The 26,092-nt window shown below is 37.3% G+C and overlaps 1 protein-coding gene across 3 annotated transcripts in view; it reads left to right on the forward strand.

Moving 5' to 3' along the window:
* The window catches only part of TMEM117 (transmembrane protein 117), a 464,361-nt gene that overhangs the window by 391,678 nt on the left and 46,591 nt on the right, over window positions 1-26,092 (forward strand). The gene's annotated exons all lie outside the window — the stretch shown is intronic.

Raw genomic sequence — 26,092 nt, forward strand, 5'->3', positions numbered from 1 at the left:
CAAAGCAACTCAGGGTTTTATAGCAGTTGAAATGGAGTGATGTAAAAATGCCTTTCTGGTTATGGAAATTATCACTTTCTTTCAGTATTCACCAGAGATCAATCCATTTTCATGTAAACAATATTTCTGCCCTGCTTAGCAACAGATTTTTTGCACAATAGCATCATGCTAACCAGTGTTATTCATGTAATCTTCTGGTGTGAACATTTGGGGTTTTCGGAATATGCCTCTGAATGGGGCAGAAAGAGACATTAGCTATTTCTTGGCACTTTATCTTGCTCATTAAATGTCCATCCATTTGCTAGACACTTTCTTATTGCTTTTGGAAGGCAATTTTGGTTTTTCTCCTCCTGAGGTATTATAAGTCACCAGAACAAAGGCTACCATTGCTGAAGGGAAAGGAAACTCTATTGTATCCTGAATTTATGTGAGATTTCACGGGATAGCAGATTGCTTTTCTCATTTCTGGAGGCAAAGAGAGGCCTTCATGGGAGATATTCTGCGTTGTCTCAAAAGATAATAGTAGTTTATTCATTTTTTTTAATTTGCTTAATAATATATCCTGGGCATTAGGTTTAAGATGGTTCTTAGAATGTATTACTGTTTTAATGGATGATATTTTAAAATACATTATAGTTTTTAAAAGTTATATGAAGGCATAAGAGTGAATAGTTCATCTCATTTAAAAATTGATGCATTTCTTTTTCATTTCCTGGGAGATAGTTTTGCACAATGGGGAAAGACTTGGATTTTGAGCCCAGGTTGAGTCCCATGGGCCAGTTTTAGATCTGCCTCTCACTAGATGTAGGGCCTCCTCTGAATAGCTACGAAATTGAATTCTTAGCACTTGTGCAATAATGTATCATGAATTGCTTGTGTAAAGGCCATTTTTATCTTCTTCCATCTCCTAATAATATAGTTCCTAATGTCAAATGTCCACTTTGGCCAAGTAGCCTATTGGTAATTCTCTGAACCCATCTTAAAGTCAAAGGTGATAGTAGCCAAGCAGACTATTGTCTCTGAATTTGCTTAAATTTATATATGTGAGAGCATAAACCTCCAGATTGCCCATTACCATCCTCTGCCTTCCACCCTATTTATATAAGTTTTAAGAATTCTTCCAGTAAGTTCACAAGAATCAGGGACTTCAAGTGGGAAAATATAACATTGTAATTTACAGATATTATGGATTCCCTCAAAAAGTACTTAATAAAGACAGATGGAAGAAAGGAAGGGAGAGTCATGATTTATACAGGCAGAGTCAGCAGAACTGGAGAGGGAAAGACGTTCTAGATGAAAAAAATGGCATAAAAAAGTAAAGTGTCAGTAAAGTGGTGAAATGCTCAGAGAGTAGCTACAGCACCAATTGACTGAAGATGGGAAGTTTATGCTGGGGAATATATCAGTCTGGATCACTTTGGCTACAAGTCACAATAATTCTGCCAAGCTAATTTAATCAAAGGGGAGATGTATTATTGCATTATAGCGATGTCCTACCCAATTGAAGAGGAGGGATACAGTTGCACCTAGGGACACATGAGAGCAGGGACCAAAATGTAACAAAGAATTCAGACCTAGTCTTCATTCTCCATCTGTCATCTTTTTCTTTTCACATTTCTTTCTTTCTTTCTTTCTTCCTTCCTTCCTTCCTTCCTTCCTTCCTTCTTTCCTTCCTTCCTTCCTTTTTTCCTCCCTTCCTTTCTTTCCTGCCTTCCCTGCCTTCCTTTCTTTCCTTTCTTTCCCCTCCCTCCCTTCCTCCCTCCCTCCCTTCCTCCCTTCCCTCCTTCCCTCCTTCCCTCCTTCCCTCCTTCCCTCCTTCCCTCCTTCCCTCCTTCCCTCCTTCCCTCCTTCCCTCCTTCCCTCCTTCCCTCCTTCCCTCCTTCCCTCCTTCCTTCCTTCCTTCCTTCCTTCCTTCCTTCCTTCCTTCCTTCCTTCCTTCCTTCCTTCCTTCCTTCCTTTCTTCCTTCCTTCCTTCTTGAAAAGCAGCCTTTTCAGTTTTCCAGTCCATATGGAAGAAAATGGCCACTGCCAACACCTCAGAGGGTGAGCACCTGTCAGGCCTGATTCCACATTCCCTGGGAAGGGATAGCAAGGACCGGATTGACCTGTGCCCATCACTGAACTGACCAGCTCAGTGTGGGAGGCTGTGCGGGTGGGGCAGTCCCCACAAAAAGAGGGTAGATGTTGGGCCTCAAAAGCCAAATTACTAGGTATCTAATATAAAGAGGAGTCAAAAATGAGACCCCAAATATAGATTTCTTAACTCCTTCTTTTCACTCTCCCTTAACACTAAGTCAACCAGCCAGGCCTATGGATTCATCTTTCTCTGTGCTTCTTGTATCCTAATCCTTCCTTCTCCTTTCTTTACCACCATTTCTGTCCTGACTCTCCACTGTACTATGGTAAAATAATATTCTATGGAATCTTCCGCCTCTAGACGTCCCTTGTACCATATGCCCTCTGCGGCTCGCCCTCATAGCCTTCCAATCAGAAGTGCCATGTTGTACACATCACTTCTCAGCCCCAAATATTATCAGTGACTCCTCCAAGAGCTCTCTGAGTGCCCTCCATGGTCTGGCCCTGGCCCCGTCCTTGCCCAACCAAAGGGCTTTCTGCTTGGCCCTTGCCCACAGCATACATATTCTCAGGATGTCAGAGATCCTCTTGTCCCTCTTCAATTTGGGTCTTTCCTACTCTACTCATCTAGATCCTACGATTGAAGACCATTTCAATTATTCCTTCATTAAAACCAAGTGACAATTTCCTCCTCGGGACTCCTGTAGCATTCTTTTTTTTAATTATTATTTCAGCATATTATGGGGGTATAAACATCAAGGTTACATACATTGCCCTTGTCTCCCCTCCCCCCTTGAGTCAGAGCTTCAAGCATGTCCATCCCCCAGACGGTGTGCATCACACTCACTATGTATGTATATACCCATCCCCTCCTCCCCACTCCCACCCGCCCCACACCGACAAATATTTGGTTTTTTTCTTAAAATTTTGGTTACATTTTATATCTTTGTCTCTCCCTAGCAAGGGTTAGAAGTATGCCCTTCCCCTCCACAGTGTTCACCACATCCCTCAGATGTGGGACTACCCTCCAACCCCCGAATCCCTGGTGAACACCACCACTCTTTGAGCACCATAGTGTCAATCAGTCAGTACCAATTTGATGGTGAGTGTATGTGGAGCCCATTATTCTGATTTGTGTCACCTCACTTTGGATAATGGCCTTAAACTCAATCCAAGATAATATAAGCGGTGCTATCTCGCTGTCGTTTCTTAGACTTTGGTGGTTCTGAACCACCACCATTGGTGGTTCAGTGGTAGAATTCTCCTGTAGCATTCTTTACCTGAACTGCAAATCAGCACAGTCAGTTTTTCCTGACAACTCTACATGGCCCTGGAGCTTCCCTAGTGAACTGCCTTGCACGGGCAGTAGCAGGCCCAGGGTAATAACTGCTTGCTGAGGATAAAGAAGTGCCAATTCAGCACTGAGTCTCGGGCCAACAGTGTCCCACTTTGTGAGCATCATGTGGATGCTCTGAATTAGCGCATGTGATAAGAGTTAATTTAAGTAAATATAGCCTCAGAAATCATGTGTAGTCAAGACATTTGAAATTATATAGTACAAACGTTCTAACAAGTCTATAACCAACTAAACTGTGGTCTAATCTGTCCCATATTCACATATTTAATTTCACAATTAAAGAAATAGCAAAATTAATAGAAACGGAAGTAGTTTCACTAAAAAGCCTATTCTTGTTAGAATTATTTAAGTGATTTAAAAGCAGTTGGCCCTAGGCTTTTCTAATGGTAGGAAAATTCCAGTTGCACTCTAGAAAGATATTGTAATGTTTGGTTAAAAATAAAAAAAAAAAGAAACCATCAGAATTTGGTACTGTTTCTATGAAGATTTTATTGTTAACAAAATTAGTAGGCCAATTCTGCATAATTTTAGAGAAAGTATTCTTCATTTTTATGAATATTCATGAGATAGGATTTTTCAACATGTATTGTTTAAACTATTTGTTGTATCACATTTTTCTGTGGTTTTAGTAAAGTCTCTAGGACTAAGATGCCAGCAAAGTGTGCCATGGCTCACATACATCACACATCCTACAGGGCGTGGGAAGCAAATTGTAAAGAAAACTTCCTTCTGAGGAAAATTTTATCTCAAATTCTGTTTGATATTTATAATTATGTCATTTGATGTATATACATATATATGTATATATATATATATATATATATATATATATCCCTTTGTTTCATTGAATAAGTATTGATTAGAGTATGTACCACCCACCTACCTTCTCTGTTATATTAAGGAAAAGACATATATATCTAAGACATATAAAAGTTAAAAATATGTGTTGTACAGTAAGCAAAGGACAAAAGAGAGTCATAGGAGTTCACAGAAGAGAGAGATCAATGTAGAGGAGAATAGAAGGAGAAAGCTTCAAGGAACAGATGAGAACAGACAGGCTGCTAGACTTTGAAAACATGGAACAATGAATAAGCACATCTTTCCAGCTGTGGGTAGAATTATAATCATCAAGGTAAAAATTCAGGTTTGTTCCATTAAGTTCAGGAAACATATATCGGTTCATTCCTTGCACACATCAGGAGCACTCAGGACAAAGCACAGTGGAAAAGGAGTTCAAGATCAATGACAGTCCACAAGAGTTTGTAGTTGCATAGAGGAATTTATAATTTAATAAGAGAAATAGGAGTAGAAAAGTGGAGAAATTTTAGAAAGACTGCTTTTGTTTAGAAGAATTCTTCAAGTGGAATGTGGACATCCTTACCATTGTCACTTTCTAAATCCACCCTTCCAGGATCTGGAGGCATTAGAAGAGAGGAAGTTTGTTTTCATAAGAGAAAGAACATTCTGTGTTGTTTTTTTTGTTTTTTTTTTATGAAACAGGAAGGGAGAAAATAAAAGAGGAGAGAGAGAAAAAGGAGGGGAAGGAGGGGGAAGGAAAGGGGGAAAAGGAAAAGAAGTATGAGGAGCCAGAAAGATGGATATAGGTGAGGATAACCTGAGGAGCCAGTAAAATCCTCCAGTGTGAATGGGGAGGGGGGCCTGGGGTGAAGGGCAAGATTAGGCAGTGGTGATGACCTCAGACTGATGGAGTTACATCCATTGTGAAGTTGCAACTATTCTTCATCTCTTGTGGATGCTTTACATAACTTGACTCTAGAGGATCGGTGTTGAGGAAGATTGAAAAACTGTTGAATTTTATAGCTGGATCAATGTAGTTTAGCACCATGACAGCATTGGTTAAGTGCCCAAAAGGCAAAGGAAGCTATAAGAAGGCATCTTTCTATTTCTATGAATTTATAGGTATCTATAAAAACACTGTGTACTTCCCCAAGCTTTGCAATTAGCAAAGCCCCAAGCCAACTATTCTTAGTTACCTAGCTGTCATCTGGATTTTAAAGCAAGGTGGTTAAGTGTATTGACTCTGGAATCAGGCTTTCAATGTTCAAATTCTGGCTCTGGCTCTCACTAGCTGTGTGACTTTGAGATTAGTTACTTAATTAAGCTGGGCTAATAATAGTATCTACTTCATGGGGTTGGTTATGGTTTAAAATTGCATAGAACTGTGCGTGGCACATAGTAAATACTACCAAAAAGTTAACTAGACTCAACAGTGAGTGAGAATGCTAACATGGTTGCATTGTGAGTTTTAACACTGTCAAAGGTTGCAGAAGTAGATGAAAGCCACATTATAGAAGAGCTCAGAAAGCTCTCTGAAGTCTTTGGACTTTATCCTAAGGGTAATGATGAGCCAATTACAGTTCTAAGCCACAAGTGCAAGAAACTAATGGTTATTTTAGAAATTTTACTTCAAAGGTTGAAAAATTATGTAGAAGGAGGGATACTAGGAAGGAGTTGCATTTGCATGGTAAATGTGGCACTTTAGGACCTGACTAGGGTTGTGACAGCAGAAATAAACACAAGAAACGTATTATTTGAAAACGGAAATAACAGCACTTGTTTATGCATATGCTGGAGTGAAGGGAGAGTTCCTCAAGATGACTATTGTAGCATCATTAGCTGTGGTTGTTTTCCTTGCCATTTTGTGAGCTCTTTGAAAGGAGAGTCTTGTCTTGTTTTTTATATACTCGTTGCCTTGTACAGCACCTTACAGGATCCCTGCAATATAATACATAAATTTAAATGTTTATTAAGTAAAGGGTCTGCTACAAGATTTCAAGCAATAAATTGAAATAATGGTGAAGCTATTGACTAAAGCCAAGAAGTGGGAGAAAATATGTAGTTTGAGAAAGAAAAGCGAGGAGTCTGGGTTTAGGCAAATGGAGCTGCCCTGAGGCAGGACATCCACATGTGGAAATGGGGAAGGGGAGAGAGGAGAAGTTGGCCAGAGGGTACAGAGTTCAGTGAGGCAGCTGGAATACATTTTAGGGATCTATTGCACAACATGGCAATTATAGTTAATAACAATTTATTATATATTTCAGAATTGCCAAAAGAGTATATTTTCAGTCTCTAACCACAAAGGAACAAGTATGTTATGTGATACGTATGGTAATTAGCTTGATTTAATCATTCTCTAATGTACATGTGTATTATATCATAACATCACATCATACTCTATAAATATATATCATTATTATTTGTCAATGAAAAACAAAATGGAATTTAAAAAATAAGGAAAAAAAATTGGAATGTAGGCGATAGACCCAGCAGAAATATACCTGTATTTCTCCAAAGATATATATAAATATATGTATCCATATATGCATATATATATGCACATGTATATATATGTAATCTTAGATTTATGTGCAGCAAATACTCATTTTATAAGATCTTCAGTGAAAATGACCTAATGCAATGTTATCGATGGTTCTTTCTCCTGCTGTTGATAAACATTGTGCCTCTTAAAAAAATCATATGTTGATTGAGAGAAGCCATCTAGAGGAGAAGCTTTTAAAAAGAAGAAAGGTGCAAGGATCAAGTTTTGGTACATACTCATACTATTGACACATCTTTCCAAAACTTCTCTTTCTTGTAATTTATCTACATACCTATCTGTTACCTGAGTTCACACACACCTCCTGTAATGTGTAAGCTCCTTAAGGACAAGAAATGTTTTATCAGTTTTTTCATTCCCACAGCATGTTTAGTGCATTACAATTTTGCCATAAATAATTTGCTGAATGAAAGAATAAATAAAGGAAATAACAACATTATTTCACAAAAGCCAAAGAACAGATGATTTTTCAAGAGGCAAAATGCTTATCAACAGCAGGAGAATGAACCATCAATAATATTACATTAGGTCATTTTCACTGAAGTATGATCTTATGGTAATTAAATATCTAAATAAAAATCTGAATAAACTGCACCATTAAGTGTTAAAAAGCACTCTTTGGTATAGTAAAAAGGCACTTGGAGAGAAGTGATATTTCCTGAAAAGCAATTCTTAATGCACTGAAAAAATAATTATGAAAATTGCAGTCTACAAACATTTCACTATGTAACAGTTTTAAAGTATGTTTGTTTTCTGTTTTGTGCATGTTTCTCAGAAGTAGGTTGACTAGTTAAAATATAGACATTATAACTCTTGGTACACTTTATTTTAAAACCCCCTTGACTTGACTTTAGTTGGGTACTTTTTTGAGTTCACAGTTGTAGAAAGTGGATTCAATCATTTTAGAACATAGAGCAGAGTAACAAGCACTAAAATAGTTTTCTATTTTAATTAAATGGTCATATGTTTTGACAAGTTGAAGTATATTTTCAGGGTAAGTTATTCCAACTGGCTTTGCTTACAGGCTATTTAGAAAGAAGAGTTTGCTTAAATGTCTGTCAATTAGACTTAACATGTTCTTGAGCTTTGGGAATATTTTATATAACTCCTTCAAAGTATTTTAAACCCCTTTTTGCACTTATTTTACATCTTCGTTTTTCTTACCTAAAGGTCACATTCCTATTTCAAAACACATTAATGGTGACTTCTGTTATAAATCCCAAGTAGTGACATGGAGTAAAGGCCTTACAATGTACTTGAAACCTGGATTAATCATACGTGCCTCCTCCCTTCATGGTATGTGCCTACAGGGTTAAATTTCAACTTTATTTATTGTCACCATTTTGCCCTTCCTTTATCACTGCTGGTCCTGTTGGGGGCAGACTGTTCAAGGAGAATCACAGAGGGGAAGCCCATTCTACTATTAGCAGTCCGGCAACTGATCTCCAAATAGTCGAAAGACTCAGCCACAATGAGTCACGTCCATGCAACATGAAGGAATCCAGCCAAAGGGGCAGTTTGCAGGAGATCCTGGCAGATAGCCCATGGTATCAGGGAAATTTGGCGGAAGATAATAAGTGAGCTGGAAGCATTGGGGCTATCAGACAAAAACTTTTAGGATTCAATCATGGGTACTGGAGTGACAAACACATCCACTTGAAAATGGAGCTAATAGTCTGGTTAGCATATGATATAGATCACAATTTTGAAACAGGCAGTAAGTTCTGTGAAGGATTATTGCGAGCAGAAGAGATCATTTGAGTCTTTATGTATAATGTGAGAAGAATGTAGAGCTTGAAGGAATTATAAGATTTGGTTAAGTAAGTGGAAAATAGAGACATTCACGTTTTATCCCAATTTAAAGTAAAACGTTTCAGTCCCTGAGGTATTTTTTTTAAAAGAGCTTGAACATGATTAAAAAACTGGAAAGATATAAATTCTATACTATTGCACATGGGCAGTAATTTTTCAAAGCCATACTGAGGTGACTAGATATAATTCTTTTGAATTTGTATTTTTCTGATGAGTGTGTTTTTTCCCTATCATTAGTGTCTGATCATAACTTTGAAAAGATATTCCAGCCATATTTCTCACTTGTATTTTTGTATGTGTATCATGGTTGGCCATGAAAGTCCTGTGTAGCAGTCGCTACTTGTCATTGTCCCACTTGCACGTCATAAAAAAGTGCAATGTTGAAGGCTGACATGTTCAGCCATATCATTAGGCCCCCAAACATGGAGTATGGCTATACTTCAGGTCAGAATCATACAGGTGTTGCTAAATGCAAGCTGTAGTGACACACATTCATCTCAAATATCCTTTCACCTGATCAGATGGACCAATCCTTTGTAACTACTTTTAATGGATAATGTCATGGATATGAAGTATTTGAGAAGCATTTGGGAATTTCTGTGAACTTTTAAAAATATAATGATAAAGCTAAGGAACAAGTTACCAAAAAAATGTACGCAATGAGAAATCATGGAAACTAGTACAACAGTCCTCTATAATTCAGTGTTCATTTTAAACTCATGCCTAAAATAAAAAATGAAGAAGAGCTATTTTTAGACAGACTAAGTTCATTTATATCATAAAACCATGGAATTTTAGAGCAAGAGGAACATTTAGGATCATTTTTTCACATCTTGAGTTTTACAGCTGAAGCCAAAGGAGGTTCTATAACTTGCCTGAAGTCATAAAATCAGTCAGTGGCAGGGCTCAGAATACAACCTGGGTCTTCTGAGCCCCAACCCACTCCCCTAACAGGTAGTTTCTAAGTCAAGGTTTATTAATTCTGGAGTTGGACATGAAAAGGAGCCTTGGAGAACGTTGTCCAACAAGTGGCTCAGTGCCTAGTTCAGTTAGATTAAAGGTGGGGTCCAATACCAGAAGACTGTAATGAGAACCCTTCATATTGAAAATGAGGAACAAGCTACTAAGCAGGGCAGAACGGTACAATGAAAGATAGAGGGAGAGAAACAGGCAGAAAGAATAAAAGGCTAGCATCCATTGAGCACTTACTATAACATGTGCTGGGCACTATCCTAGATGCTTAGATATATTTTATTTCATTTAATCTTATAAAACCTTCCTATAATGATAACATTATATATAATTTTACAAATTATGATCAAAATGAGAATTTCCCAAAGCACACAGATAGGGTCTGGATTCATCAGAATAAGGAGTAAAAAAAACAGATCTTGCTGACTCCAAAGCCCATACATTTTTCATACCATGTTGTATTGTTGTGCATATCAAATGAAATAATATACTGTGTGCAATGTCAACAACAGCACTCTTGACAGGTGACAGGAAGCTTAGTAAATGATGGGGACACTCCTGCAATAGACTAATGACAGGGCTGTACTTCTCAGTGGCAGTGTGACCTTCGTTAATTCCATTACTAGGAATCCATTTTCTCATGTATAGCATTGCATTTTTTTTTCCTGACTCACATTATGAGATTTTCGTGACGATCAAATTAAAAAAGTACCTGAAGTATGATTTTTTTTATATCAAAATTACATAATCTGGATAGAAAAAAAAATTAACTTGGTTGGAAAAAGTTTTAGAATTATTCTTTGCATTACAGTTGATCATTCAGATTTCCTTTGGTTTTAGCTAAGGAAAACTGTAACAAAATGATTATAGATTCAGAATGTAGAGTGTAAGAAACAATGCATGTAGCCATACTCTGCAAATGGAAGTGTATACTTCAGGAGTGATTCTCACTGTTACTTGATCATAAGAATCATCAGAACCTTTACAAAGATGTGGGTTCTCTGGATACAGAAGATCTCCAGGAGTATCTGGTGTGGCAAGTGTGCAGTGGTGCCTGGGAATATGTTCATTTACAGCATTACAGATGATTCTTGTGACCATAGTTACCTGCATAAGAATCACCTGGATACTACTTAAAAATGTAGACTCTTGGGTCATCCTCTTACATCTAGTAGTGTAAGAATCACCAGGGGATTTGGCCTGGAAATATAAGTTGTTCATTAACACAATTGTGATTTCTCTTAAACTCACTGCTCTCAGGTAACACTGGGAAGAAGTGAATGTTTGCTGTTGCTTTGATTCAGATGGCTGTATGGAATAGAACCCCAAGAAAATTCTAAACTGCCAGATGGTACTCTGAATTTATTGCATTTGGGGAAGTTTGGGGAATTGTTCAGTATTTTGCATTTCTCCTATAAAACTACATTGTTCCTGTGGCACATATTGTGAAAAGCTGAAAAACTAAAACTAAATATGTACCCAGTATACTTTTTTCCAATTTTTGATGAAAATACTTTGCACACACACGCACACACACCTCCCTTTGCTGAAAATGGTATTTATGCCTTAGATGATAGCCATTTATTCAATCTTTGTTTGATTTCAATAGCTGTGTACATTTATTTGGCAACAAGAATAAGATCTAAAGTATAAGAATAGCATGAACCCAATAAGGTATATATTTTTCAGTTTTATAACAAAATAACTTTATACACAAAAATACTCATCTAGGAAAAAGGAAAGAAAAGCAGTTATTTATAATCCCAGTTAATTATAAATCCCTAAGCAGTTATTTATAATCCCTCATATAATGAATTCATAATTCATCCCTTCCTGAGCCTTCTAAAGAGGGTGGATGCCGAGAAATACTTTGGTCTGCTAAATAGGGTGGTGGGTCTGGATGCAAAGTGGAGGTGCTCAGGGACCCAGATGGCTGTTCCTGCCTGTGCAGTAGACAGTAGGACCCAGAAGGTTGAGAGGAGTCATAGTGGAGAAAGAAAAAGAGAAGACATAGAGGTGAGAACTGCCACAGCTAACAGAACTTGGGGCAGAGAGATTTTCAGACAGGTTTTGCTCTATCGTACACAATCTTACATGCTACATCCAACTTTCCAAGAAAAATTTCAGTTAAAAAAGTCTCCAATTCTTTCGGCACTATCCTGACTGCCCACCCACCCAGTTTCATACTTGCCTTTAGATTCAAGATGGGCTTCTGGGCAAGAGTCAGGGGAAGGACTCGGTCGTGGAGGCCAAGGCACATTCTAATGACACAGATACAAAAAGGAGTGGGTCCTTACATCCAATGAGTGAGTGCAGAAAGGAGGTCTGCTGGGTGCATTCACTTTATCTTATGACTGCTGCTGGACTCAATATTTGAAATTGTTAGTGGTGGGGACAGAAGAAAAAATTGTTTTCCCTTTGGTTTTCATGAAATTGCCTCTTCTTTCTTGGCTCAAAGCCAAACCATATGTCTCTTTTTTTCAATACAGTTTGTCAAATCTCTTTCTCTAACTGCCCCCTAAATATCCTCTGTAGTTCTACCCTGGGTTCCCTTATCTTCTCATCTCAGTTGTTTTGTTTGTTTTTTTCAGGCAGTTTCATCTACTGCCATGGCGTCAAGTCCTCCCAATAGGCTGGTCTTTCTCAAATCTGCCTCAGGTCCTAACACCTCTGCTGAATTTTAGATCTAGATATCCACCTGCCACCAGCTCTACTCACCTAGATGTTTCGTGAGCATTTCAGGATCATCAGTCCCTCAAACTGGTATCCATCCAGTCACTCAAGCCAAACACCAAACAACCTGGAAAACCACGATTTCTCTTTCTCACTTATCTTCCAGTCACTCACCATACCTATACATTCTTCTTGGTAAATATCTCTTGAATCTGTCCCTCCTTTAGACCTTCATAACCTATGTACCTTAGTTCAGATTACCAACAACTTTCACTTATATTAGTGTAACAACCTTTCTATTCTTTTGATCTTACCCGATTTCTCCAAAGTATTCTTCTTAACATAAAAATATGATCCTCAAAATTCTTCAAATAAAAATTCCTTTGCATGCCATACAAGGCATTTTATCACCTAGCCTATGCCTGGCTACTGTCCTTCACTTCCTGGCCATCACAACTACCACCTTCCCTCTCCTACCCACCCTTGACATTTTATGCTCTGTTAATTCTGAAATACTTGTTGGCTACTTAGTCATGCCTTTTTTTTATGGGGCAGGCTTTTGCACCTATCATAAAAGGGGCTCTTCTCACTGTGCACACTTGGTTGCTCTCAGCCATCCTTCAACCCTCAGCTTCATTGCTGTTCTCTCTGTGAAGGCCCACCTGCCTCTCTCAGATAAACTTCAGAACTTCATTTTTTATATGTCCATGGCAATTTCTAGATTTTAATTATAGTTATTTCACTGTTGCATTGAATTTATTTGTACGTATATAACTGCCTTACTAAAAAGTTGTGAGAAGTGCATGGAATACTTCACATGAAACACAGAGAATATTCAACAGATGTTGGCTAAACTTAGACCAGCCACCTACAACCTACCTGGCAGGGTCACTGGGACTCAATACTCAACTTTTAAATGAAAGATTTTAGAATATTGTCAACAGGAAGCAATTTTATTGTTTCAATTTTTTAGGGATTGGGATCATGTACTTTTTATGAGCTACTTTTTATAAATTTTCTATTTGATAATCATATTTGAATTGATCAGAAACTGAAAAGTTTGTTCTCACAGGGCTTATATAGGTCCTATCAATATTAGACAATGTCTACACTAAATTTAGTGTAGGTTCTAGAAGTGTTTATGATCTAATTCAATTTTCTTCATATTTTGCAAAACATAAACATGATTGACCCAGAGCAGATGCTTTGCTCTGACTCTTCCATGCATCCCTGAGCCAGCCTCTGTTCAGACAAATTCTCTTAATTGAAATTGGAATCCTCCACAAGTGCCACTGGCGTACCTCTTAGAGAGAGCTGCAAAAGGGGCTACCAGAGTGGCAAAACATGGGTGTGTGATTGCTCTTCCCTGTATTCTGAAGCAAGATAGGAAAATTCTGGATGCAAAATCATCAGGAAAAGATTCTGAGCATGGAAGACCCTGAGCACAGTGCGTTCACTGTGTAATTGTTTTTAATTTACCTTAAATCTAACAATCTTTTTCTCTGTGAATTCTGCTTTTTATGTTATGCCGTGGCCACTGCGTTTCAAAAGAGGCACTGAAAAACTAGAAAGCACATCCAAAGGCCAAGAACCAGGATGTCAAAAGACCCAGAGAGAACAACAGGGGAAATGGGGGTGTTTAGCTTGAAGTGTGCACTTGGGGGAGGAACAAGCTAGCTATGATCATGTATCTCAGGGACTGTCTAGTGGAAGAGAGAATGTAGCTCTTCTGTGTTGCATCAAAAAGACATATTAAGAGCAGTCTGTTGCATCAAATTCATCTTCCACTCTGAGTTTTCCTTTGTAAAACAGCTCTGATCATGTCACTTCCCTATTTGGAATACTTCTGTGGCTTTTTGTTGCCATTGGGAGACTACTCAGTGTCCTATGAGGTCCTTCACAATTCAAGCCTCACTGGGCAACCTCACCACATTACTCACCCAATGTGCTGCCCAAACGAATGGTTTGATGTTTCTTAAAATGCCACAGGTTCAGACATCTTCCCCTCTTCTCAACTTTCAGAGTTTCATGAACTATCTGATCTACTAAAGTCTTCTTCTCTCTAGCCAAAGCCATTTGTCAGGCTCCAGTCAAAGCAGAGGCCCTGGCAGTCATCTTTTCTCATGATCCTGTCTTTATAATATAGTCAGTGTTACCTTATCCAGAAGATACGTCATTGAAAAACCTGGCAACGTATTTGTATTTGTATGTGCTTACATATATTTATATGTATTTAATATTTGTTAGCTGTGCTCAAAGTACTGCAGTTACAAAGGCACATAAAATACATACTCTCCTAGTATCCTCAATATCCACAAAAACAATGAAAATATAATAGGAAAGATTAGTGAATATTTAAAAATTAAAGAGGGGATCACAACTATATGTCACACTCCAGCTGTTATTAAATTTTGAGTGAATTTATATACATTCAGACATAAAACTATCCTCGGTAACATAGTGTTTAGGAGGATGAATAAAAAGAAAAAAATTAAACTTGTTTGAGATGTATAGCAGGACTGTGTTTAGAATCCAAATGCATAATTTTTTCCAGGATGATTAAGTGGAAGATGTTTATGCTTCCGTTGAAAATGTGATTGGTGTTATACAGTATGTTAACTAAAAGACACGCTCATTTCTACTTGCTTAGGAATCCTGATAATGTTCAATAAAGCGCCTGCATATTTTTGCATAACAAAAGAGAATGTGCATAGTTAATCACCGAATGTCTTGGGATAATGAGCATGTTATATGTTTTAACATCTGTTATATTTATATTTCAACGTGGCCATTAATGGATAATTTTCCCTTCCACTGTATAGAAGATGACTTTTTGTTGTTGTTGTTGTTATTGTTGCATAGCAATTTGAAGAAGGAGCTGTAGTTTTCCTAGCAGCCAATTACTCAAGTGTATTGCATTTGGGCTCAGTCCTTTCGGTTATCAGTGTGCTGTGCAGCTCAAGTTCTGAGTCAGAATTGCCAGAATTGCCAAGGTCAGAAGCCCCCAATATTTTAATTCCATATCTCCACACTTCCAGAGCTGGCTAGTGAGCTGTCATGGAATGCCCATTAAAGAAAATGCATCCCGCCACATTACACACAGCAAGTTTAACGTCCAGACCCAGGCTTGAACTTCTGTGACAGATTACAAATGTGTTTTTCTCTGTGGAGCAGTGAGCCAGTTAAGTAATTTCTAAATAGTAGACTTGTCAACCAAATGCAGTTTGATGTTATCTCTAGTTGATCAAAAACCCTAGCTTTTACTCAAGTTGATTAATGACCCTTTTATTCTCTCACTATAGAACATCTTGAGAGTTGATACTAATTGTATTAGTGATGGCTGATTTCCTTTGGAAGTTCTAAAACAGTGTATAACCTACTAGACTATGAACTCCCTGAAGGCATAGCCATCGTATTTATCTTAGTATCACCACCATTTGGCCAGTGTGTTACATTAAGCGTTTCCAAATGTGCACTGAGTTGATTTAACTTTATTTGCCATGGATGATAAAAACCACCAAGAATTTCACCGCTATTAACACTCTCAGTTCTGTTTAGGGTATGAAGCTTTACAGAGACAGTGCATTTTATTCTGCCAGTGAGTAAATAATTCTACAAGAAAACTATTAACTCTTACAGCTCCTTCATTCAGCTACTTTTGGAAAATTAGTGTCACAGACCAGCCACAGAAGCAAATTCTGGTGAGAGAAAGCAAATGTTACAAACAGTGTCATAATGTATAACTAAAGGATATCTCTGGCTGGAATTTAGACTTATTTTTCTGAAATTTAAAATTTCTCACACCTTAAATTTTTTTCTGCCATTTGTTTGCTTCTACAGAATTCTAGAATCTTCCTGCAGCAGAAAGATCTTCTCATTACCAGGGAGGTCAGAGGCTATTAAAAAACCCAATGTAATTAGGAAAAGGCAATGTTCTGAATAGTTTTTAAAGGATAGTTTATGTAAATAAAGTCTCCTGGTATATCAGTGAGTTTTGAAATCAGAATGAGACGCTTCATAAATTTAGGGACCTGATATAATGCCAGAAATAAGAAAACAGATCTTAATAGCTCAAGACACAAGTTATATTTTTCAGAGCACTAACTATCACAGAGATGCTGTAGAGGCCAAAGGAGGGACAGGCAGAGACCACAAAAGGGCCAGTGGGTGGAAGAAGGACTACCCGCCGCAAATAGAACATCTTTAATTTTATTGCAGATTCCTATAAAATATCTCTCAGGGTTTCACTGTGACAAATATTTTGACTAACACAGGTCTCTAACAGTGGCACAAATATAATACGTAATTACATAGGAGGAAGTGGAAGGGCTCTGAATAATAAAACTGCAAACATACAGAATACAAGCTCAAATTTGTCTTAAGGACAAGGTCCTTAACCTTGTCAGGAAACGGAAATCACGTTTTCAGAGTTTAGACCATGATAATAACAGGAGAAAAACTCGTGAAAGGTAGGAGCCATAACTTTTTCTTAATTGTGGCAAAAAACACATAAGATAAACTTACCATTTTAATCATTTGCAAATACACAGTGCAGGGCCAGTAAGTACATTCCCATTATTGCACAACTGACAAAGACTCTCTGCTCGACCAAACTGTAGTCAGGCTCCTCTGAGCCCTCTTCTCCTCTAGGCCTTATCCTTGGGCCTTGCTCTCAAGCCTGCCTAACCCAATTGTAGCAAAAATCCTGCTAAATCAGCATATAGAGAGTCCCTACCCCTGAAATCTGATCATTCTGGCCTGCCTTCAGTAAGAATCCTGTTAAGTTGGTTTAGCAAAAATTCCCCGACCTTTGATGTCTCCTCTTAGTAATTTTCCACCCACCAAACCCTATCCCCACCCTCACTGTGCTCCTTGGTTATAAATCTCCAGCTGACTTTGCTGTGTTTGGAGTTGAACCCAATCTCTCTGCCCTGTTGTGATAGTCTTGGCAGCCATGGCAATAGTCCTGAATACAGTCTTCCTTACCATTCTAACAAGTGTCAGAGTGATTTTTTTGTTGTTGTTTAACATAACTGTCACCTCACCATTCATCTCTAGAACTTTTTCATCTTGCAGCACTGAATCTCTGTACCCATTGAACAATAACTCCCCATTCCCTCTTCCCCTCAGTGCCTAGCAAACACCACTCCACTTTTTGTCTTAATGAATTTGACTACTCTAGGTACCTCATTACAAGTGGAATAATACAGTATCTATCCATTTGAGACTGGCTTATTTCACTTAGCATAAGAGTTTCCAGGGTCATTCATCTTGTACCATGTGTCAGAATTTTCTTTTTTCTTTTTTTTTTTTAAAGCTGACTAATATTCCATTAAATGTGTATACTCTATTTTCTTTATCCATTGATCTGTCCGTGGACACTTGGATTGCTTCCACCTTTTGGCTGTTGTGAATAATGCTGCTATGAACATGGGTGTACAAATGTTTGTTCAAGTTCCTGCTTTCAATTATTTTGGGTATATACTCACAGTGGAATTGCTGAATCATATGGTAATTCTATTTTTAATTTTTGAGGAGCTGCCATACTATTTTTTGTAGCATCTGCTCCATTTTCTATCCCTCTATCAATGCACAGGGTTCCAGTTTCTTCCTGTCCTTGCCAACACTGTTATTTTCTGGTATCTTTGGATAATAGCCATTTCAATGGGTGTGAAGTGGTATCTCATTATGGTCTTTATTTGCATTCCCTAAGGATGAACCATACATTTTTTCTTTAAAATTATAAACTTTTTATATCAGTTAAAAGAAAACCTTTGTTTCTAACTTATTTGGACCTGTGCCTCCTGATAATCCTAGGAACCTTATAATCTCCTAAATTCCTGTGCTCTAAGGCAGCTCTGTCCAATGGAAATACATTGTGAATTACATATGTAATGTGTGTGAATTTAAGTTTTTTAGTAGCCACATTGAGAAAAAGAAACATGTAACATTAATTTTAATAACATATTTTATTTAACCCAATATGTTCAAACAGCATTATTTTAACCTGTCACTAATATAAAATTTACTAATCAGATAATTTACATGCTTTTTTCATACTAAGTTGTTAATGTACATTTTATACTTATAGCACATCTCAGTTTTAACAATCCAACTTTCAGGTGCTCAGTAGCCACAAGTGGCTAGTGATCACCATATCAGCAGTCCCCAACCTTTTTGGCACCAGGGATTGGTTTCATGGAAGATAATTTTTCCATGGACGGAGGGGTGGGGTGGGAGTAGGGTCAGGGGTGGAGGAGGAGTTAGAGCTCAGGCAGTGATGCCAGTGTTGGGGAGTGGCATAAATACACTCGCCCCCTCCCTCCAACCTCCTACTGTACAGCCACAAGTTTCTTAAGTTTCATGGAAGACAAATTTTGCACGGGCAGGGATGGGGGACAGGGGGGTAGGAGCTCTACAGCTCAATCCCTAACAGGTCACTGACCTATACCAGTCCATGGCTCAGGGGTTGGGGACCGCAGGAGTAGGTGTAAGATCTTGCTTTTAATTACTCATAAATGCCACGAGAAATCCTAAAGCAAAAACAACCAACTATCATATGTGATTTGCAGAAAAACAATGTACATGGGCAGCCTGTGCACAGATGAGGATGTTTCCACCTCACCACGATCCACACACTACCCATATGTGCACACACCCACCATGGCAGGAAGCCTCCTTCTGGACAGCAGCAGCAGCCAGGCCTCACTGTTTTGTTACATTACTGGAAAGTATTATTTTATACTATTTTCTATTTTTTTAAAAAAAACTTACTGTATTTCTGCTAACTACACGTTGAAAACATTGTTCAGTAGTCTAGAAACCTAACCAAAGATGCTTTGATTGCCTGGTAACCAATATAGAAACAAAGTTTAGAAACACAGCATTTATGAATTGGCCAATTTCTGTAGAGGTGACCACTTGGATATTTTATTTAGGGCCCAAGAAAAGGCTTTTAATTCAGCTCTAATATTTCTCCTAGTGGGACACTTAAAAAAAAATCTTTTTTTCTCCTTTTTTCAGCATAGGTGAGCCACATAAGTGGCACCATCCAAACTCTTTGATCTTCTAAGTAACTTTTAAGTCAAGACACTGTAAAGTATATAAAGCACCATAGGTACCAAATCAGAAATTGTCACATGGCAGATTAGATCCTCTGAGATATTTTTCAGCTTTAATAACAGTGTTGTTTCATAAACCAAGAGTCATCTGTGGGCCCAAACTATTACTAATTATTACTAACTATTAAGTTCAAGCACGTGCCAGGGCTTCTCGGGCTTGTATATTTGTTTCCTCTGTGTACAACATTCATGCCAAGGAGTTAAAGAGCTTTTAAACAATTAAGAAGGAACCGCTTGTCAGCTTAAGCTTCAATGTTGACAGTTTAGATCTCAGGGTAATTGTTCATGAATTAATGATGTAATGAAGTTCATTGAAATTTAATGGACAATATTGACTATCTTTCCAAGCTTCCTGTAGAATTTAACAATTTTTTTTTTATTTTTTTATTTTTTTTACTGTTCAAAGTGTCAGATACCCTTTCTCTTTCACTGTATTTTTCCCTTGCATCTAGAGAGTAGCTCCCTGGGGACTGGATCTCTGCCTATCACTCTTGACTACTCAGAGCACCCAGCTCCACAGCAATACTCATGGACACTTGCTGACCCACTCACTGATGAAGAAAACTTTTATTCTTGTCACTGTAAGCATATAAGTTTTAGCAATACTGCCAATTAAGTTCATCATGATAATAAAATTTATTAATAATTATGTGTGAGTGCCTACCAAGCATCAACTCTGTGCTAGAGGCATCACACTTATTAATCAATTTATCACATAAATCAGACACATTTAGATGGGGCAGCCACTTTTCTCTAATAAGTGTATAAACTGAGTCCCAGAGAAGACACATCCTGACTGCACCATTTACCAGCCCTGGCTATGTTATTTAACCTCTCTGAGCTTCAGTTTACCTTATCTGTAAAATGGGAGCACTAAAGCTAAACGTTGCTGTAAGAAATAATTACATAATTTTATTTTAATAGCATTTCTTCTTTTCTTCACTTTGCAGAAATGGAATTCAATTTGTGCAAAGCATTTCACTTCTTTCTAGAAGGTGAAAAAATATCACCTCACTTAGAATAATGAAGCTGGTCTTTTCCTGGATTATGCCAGACTGCTTTGTATCAGATTTAAAAAATGGGCCCAAAGAAAAGAAAACCATATGGGCTTATTTAAGGCTACCTTTGAATATTTTATAATAATATGATCACTGATAAAATTGTTCTAGATCCCTGTTGTAATCTAAATTAGAAGTTATAACTCTGGCATATATAATGTTTAGGTTCTCAAGCACCATGAGCATAATCTTATGAAATTGTTTTAGGCAGAGCCAGCATCCAGCTAGGGGCTTATAAAAACAAAATTAAACAGCCAAACTACTACTACTACTACTACTACTACTACTACTACACACACACACACACACACACACACACACACACACACAGAAAAATGCTTGACTAGAAATAAAATATCCTAAATTAAATATTAGTATTTCTATAGCAAGTACAATGTTATATTTGTATGTATGTGTACAGTTTTATCTACTACTAGAGGATTGAAAATATCCAGAACTTTAAAACATCTTTTACTTTAAAATAATTTTACATAAAAGCTATACCTCATCAGTTATAACTGATACCAAGAGATTTAAAGTATCTTTGTACATTGACAGTTCTTTAACATATTATATATTTTTATTACAATTTGATAAGAAATAAATGATTGTTGAAGAGTGTTTCTTATATTTCAAAACTGATAAATGACAATTGTTGTCAAAACTGCCCAGAAACTGTGCGGATCTCTTACCAGTTTGAGACTGCATTTCTTACATGAAGTGCCATTGATGAAACATTCCCAAGTTTCTTGCTTCAGACTGCATGGTGTAACTGTCATTTATTGGATAAGTGCCTATGAAAAGCCAACAATGTTCCGGGTTATGAGCATAAAATGTGGTGGATAAAAATGGCACTTGCCTTTCAGAGACTGGAATCTCGTGGCAAAAACAGGTATTAATCAACAAATCATATATATGATAAATAAATATATATATAATATATAAAATAAATATATAATAAATAAAAATAAAGCTGTGGTTATTTCTGTTATGGGGAGGCACATACAGAGAGATATAAAAAACACTAAAAAGGGGAGACCTGGCATGATCTGGGGAACCTGGTTAGAGATCACATCTCTGACTAGTCACCCCAATGAAGACAGTGATTCAGGGAAAGAACATGGGCTTTCAATGGATATAAGCTTGAGTTTCAAATCTATCTATGGTATCCCAAGGTAAGATGCTCAATCTCTCGGAAAACTCTGTTCTCTCATTTATAAAATGACTTATTATAGTTACGTCAATGGAATTCTTGAAGACTGTAAAACAGATTGATTGTTGGCTGGCACTTGGTGTGCATTTAGTAAACAATAATGTCCCTTCTCTCCATCACTTCTTTGATGACAAACTTTTGCCTAATGCCTAATAAGATTGTATTTTTCTTCTTAAGTATTATTTCAATATCTATGCAGGTCAAAGACTATCAAGACAAATAATTATAAAATTGTAGCTGCTGTGGAAATACTGATAATCAATTTAGGGCATTTTATTTCAAATTAAAGGTTCAACTGGAAATGTAATTAAGGGAGTGGATTCATTGACTTCAGGAAAATATCATGCATCATGCATATCATTGACTTAGCCAAGTCAAGTCATCTGACTTAATGGAAAAGCTACTTAACCAAGAGTTAGAAGTACATGATTGTCACTGAGGCTAATGAAAAGGCATGGTGCAGCTCTGGGCCTCAGCTGAGCCCTACAACCCCCTTAGCTCAATCATTTTGGGAAGCTAAACATTGAGGTTAGAGCCCATCTCTCCAGGTTGATTGATTCCTATTCTTTCTGAGACTCTTAGCTTAAGAATCACCTCCTCTGAGAAACCTGCCTTGACTGCCTAAAGTTTGGGTTACGTGTCACTCCTCTGGGCTTCCCTATGGAGGAATCTTGCAACTCTTTACTGAATTTCTGCATAGGACTGAACTCTCTACTGCACTATGCCATCCAGGAAGGGTGGAATAGTACCCACCTCACTCCTCAGCTCTTAGCATAGTGCCTGACATTTACAAGGTACTATATTTGATACATGATTGAATACAGAAAAAAAAATAGTTGTAAGCTCAAAACTATGAAAATCTTCTGATAAGTACATAAAATGGCCTTTCACTATAAGGAAATTATAATTTAATATTTAACATACAAGCACACACAAAATATCAGGCAACATAAGTGAAGCATCATAACATAAAGTATACTTGATAAGTTCTTCACTGCCTCCAGGGATTATCATGGAAAATTTTGGATTTTGAAGACTAGAAGATAATTAACTAAGTGAAAAAGAGAACAGATTTGACTCATTGGGAGCATCATGAGTGAGATATGGAATAATATGGTGATGGACTAGAAAAGAGCAGCAGAGTCCAAGGTAAAACTAATAATGGACAGGTCGCCTGAAGTCAGGTTATGGAGGACTTGAAAATCCACAGGAGTGTAAAACTGTAGAATTAAAAATGTGGAGCCATTGGTGGCTTTGAGCATGAAACTGACATGCTCAGAATAAAGTTTCTAGATATTTAGTTTAGATTTTAGCAAGTGGAACAAATCTAATTCTATGAATAGAATCATTTCAAAATAATACTTTAAATAGTGCTTCAAAATTTCTAACTCACTCCCATTTCTTTTATTTCATTGATCATCATAGCAGTTCAACCAGGTAAGGTAGTATTTGTATCTATTTTACAGAGGAAGAAGTATGTGCTCAGAGAGGATAAGTAGTAACTAGGGCCATCTAGTTAATTAATGGCAAAGCCGCGATTAGAAGAAAAACATCCTGAATTTTAAATATCTATCATTAAAGTTAAAAATTATGTAATGGCAATTACTATATAGTTCAGATTTTCATGTATGTTGTCTGAAAATATTTTATAAAAATAAAAGTGAAAACATAAAAGCATTATTACATAATCTTGCGGGAAAAAGTGTGGAGATTTTTGCTGGTGAGGTTTTTTTGCCTTTAGGTTAATAATATATGCATGTTTGTAAATCCATACAATAGCATTGAAGAGAATCAGGCAAATTTTGCTGGATTAACTTACATGTATAATATTCCAGTGTCATAATACTCAAACAGTTATATGCATTAATTAGTAGATATATCAGCAATCAGAAACAATTCTTGCCACAAAAACTACATGCATCACAGTCTAAAGGGGAAATGTTTTAACTATAAAAAACAAAATAAGAAATTGGGATTCATTGCAAAGGCTGTTATTTTTTTGTAAAAGAGACATGATACATATTCTATAAATAGAGCCAATTTAGGACATGGCAAGCAACATGTTGAACTTTTAATTTCCTGAGTGCTGTTAGTTGGTTCGTACTCCTTGGTCACATAATCATAAATCAGATCATTTATTGCAAAATGCTTTGAGGGTAGGCTGTGTTGTGTTTAAGATGACTGTGTTTAAGAGGACAGATTTTAGAGGTAGAATTGCTGGGCACAAACCCTGGTCCCTGCATTTACTAACCCTGTAATCTTATACAAATTTCTCAGCCTTTTGTAAGTCTTACTGTCTTTATCTGTGAAGTGAAGATACTTATTCAGTAAATTTTATCTATGATTGTTTTTAAAATAGGGAAAGAATAAAGAAATGGACTGATGGTAAGGAATAAAAAATTCTCATGACAGCAAAACTACCATTTTGCACCTGTTTCATGCATAGATACATGCACACATATATTTCCTATTTGCCATGAATTACTAATTTGTATTCTGGAGCATGTCTAACCCATTCAGTTTTCTAACCCTTCACTGTGGCAGTGTCAGCATTAGATTTGCAGGAAAATGGAAAGCAAGCTTTTATGACATTTTACTGATTTTTAGTGATCTGTGGTGATTAATGAAACTTTATGGGAATCCAGAAACAAATAATTCCTGGATTCCTGGTTTTATGTTTTAGAGCAATCCATTAGGCATTGGAAAAATGCCCGAAGATTGCATTTAAAGGCTTTCTTATGTTTTTTTTTTTTTTCTGAAATGAGGTATATATGTAAAACATAGTATCAGTCATAGAGTATTTTATAAATGATTCCATCTACATTTTTCTTCCTTGCCTTTCTCTCCACTCATGCTGCACTCTACATCTGTTACAAAATTATTTATTTAACATGATATGAGTAAACTTTATTAACCAGCCCCACTGTGGGGTAGAGCAATTCCTAAAATAATAATAATGATGATAATAATAATAATGATAATAAGTGAAGCTGCTGACAAGGGTAGTATTATGGTGTCAAACATGTAAGAAGTAAGACTGATCTTCTAAAACACTGTTTAAACTCAATATCTTCAGTATCTTCTATCCCTTCCTGCTGTGTGTAATATTCCTTTGCAGCTGTAGAAGCTTATGGAAAGTACCTATCTTAGTCTGTTAGTGGTGATATAACAAAATACCCTTGGCTGGGTAATATTTAAGAACATAAAGTTATTAATATTTCTCACAGTTCTGAAGGGTGGGAAGTTCAAGATCAAGGCACTGTCAGTTTCCATGTCTGCTGAGCGCTGCTCTCTGCTTCCAAGGTGGTGCCTTGCTGCGTCCTCCAGGAGGGAGGGAGGCTGTGTTTTCATACGGCAGAAGGAACAGAAGGGGCGAACCTGCCCTAATCTGTTTCTGAGAACTTTGCCCTTATGACTGCATCACCTCCTAAGACTGCATCTCTTAATACTATTACATTGGTGATTAAAACAGGCCTGTAATCCTAGCACTCTAGGAGGCCCTGGCAGGAGGATTGCTTGAGCTCAGCTAGTTTGACACTAGCCTGAGCAAGAGCGAGACCCCATCTCTACCAAAAAGAAAGGAGGGGGAGAAAAAAAATTGCAGGGAGTTACAGTAAGGACACCACTGCACTCTACTCAGGGAGACTGAGTGAGACTCTCTCAACAAAAACAAACAAGGCAACTGAGCACCCCTCCTCACAACCCCCAACCCCTTCATAAAAAAAAAAAAAAAAAAAAAAAAGTATACAGTTTTCAACATAAGAATTTTGGAAGACACATGCAGACCATAGTGGCACCTGGTGGCATTGGTCAGGTAAGAATGTCTCACAGCTGCTCTGAGGGGAGAAAGATATCCAAGGAGATGAATGGGTGATCCTGATTCAGTGACTCCTGCCCTTCATCCTTCAGGGACAACCTCTGCTATAGATGGACAACATGACTCCATATTTCCAAAGGACTAAATCATATAGCTGTCTGAAAAGAAAAATAAATGAATGTTGTACCTTCTGATTGAGATGAGGATGACCAACCTTGCAAGAGATCCTTGGAAGTTAGCATGACAGCAGGCAGGCCATTTTCACAGGCACACATTTTCACATCAAAACCCATCTCATTTACAATAGTGCAAAGTATCTTGGCATTCATTGAATTAGGACTATAGAATACTTTGGGCAAAAACATAGAAATCAAATGCTCATGAAGAAAAGTGTAACCTGACAGTGTTTCTTTCCTTTGCAAACCACAGGACAGAGGGAGCAGCGGTGAATGACTAAGAACCACTGACCTATGGTGGGGAAATGCTGAGCAATGGTTAAAGTAAAGAGAAAAGCACAATTCATTTCTGATTTCAAAGGATTATACAGGCTTTATATTAGAGCTAAAGCATGCAGAATCTTGTTTTAAAATATTTTTATGAGAAGTATTTTTAAAAGTTCATTAAAACAGGATTAT

Source organism: Microcebus murinus, chromosome 10 (assembly GCF_040939455.1).
Source record: "Microcebus murinus isolate Inina chromosome 10, M.murinus_Inina_mat1.0, whole genome shotgun sequence".
In the NCBI taxonomy this organism is placed as follows: Eukaryota; Metazoa; Chordata; class Mammalia; order Primates; family Cheirogaleidae; genus Microcebus; species Microcebus murinus.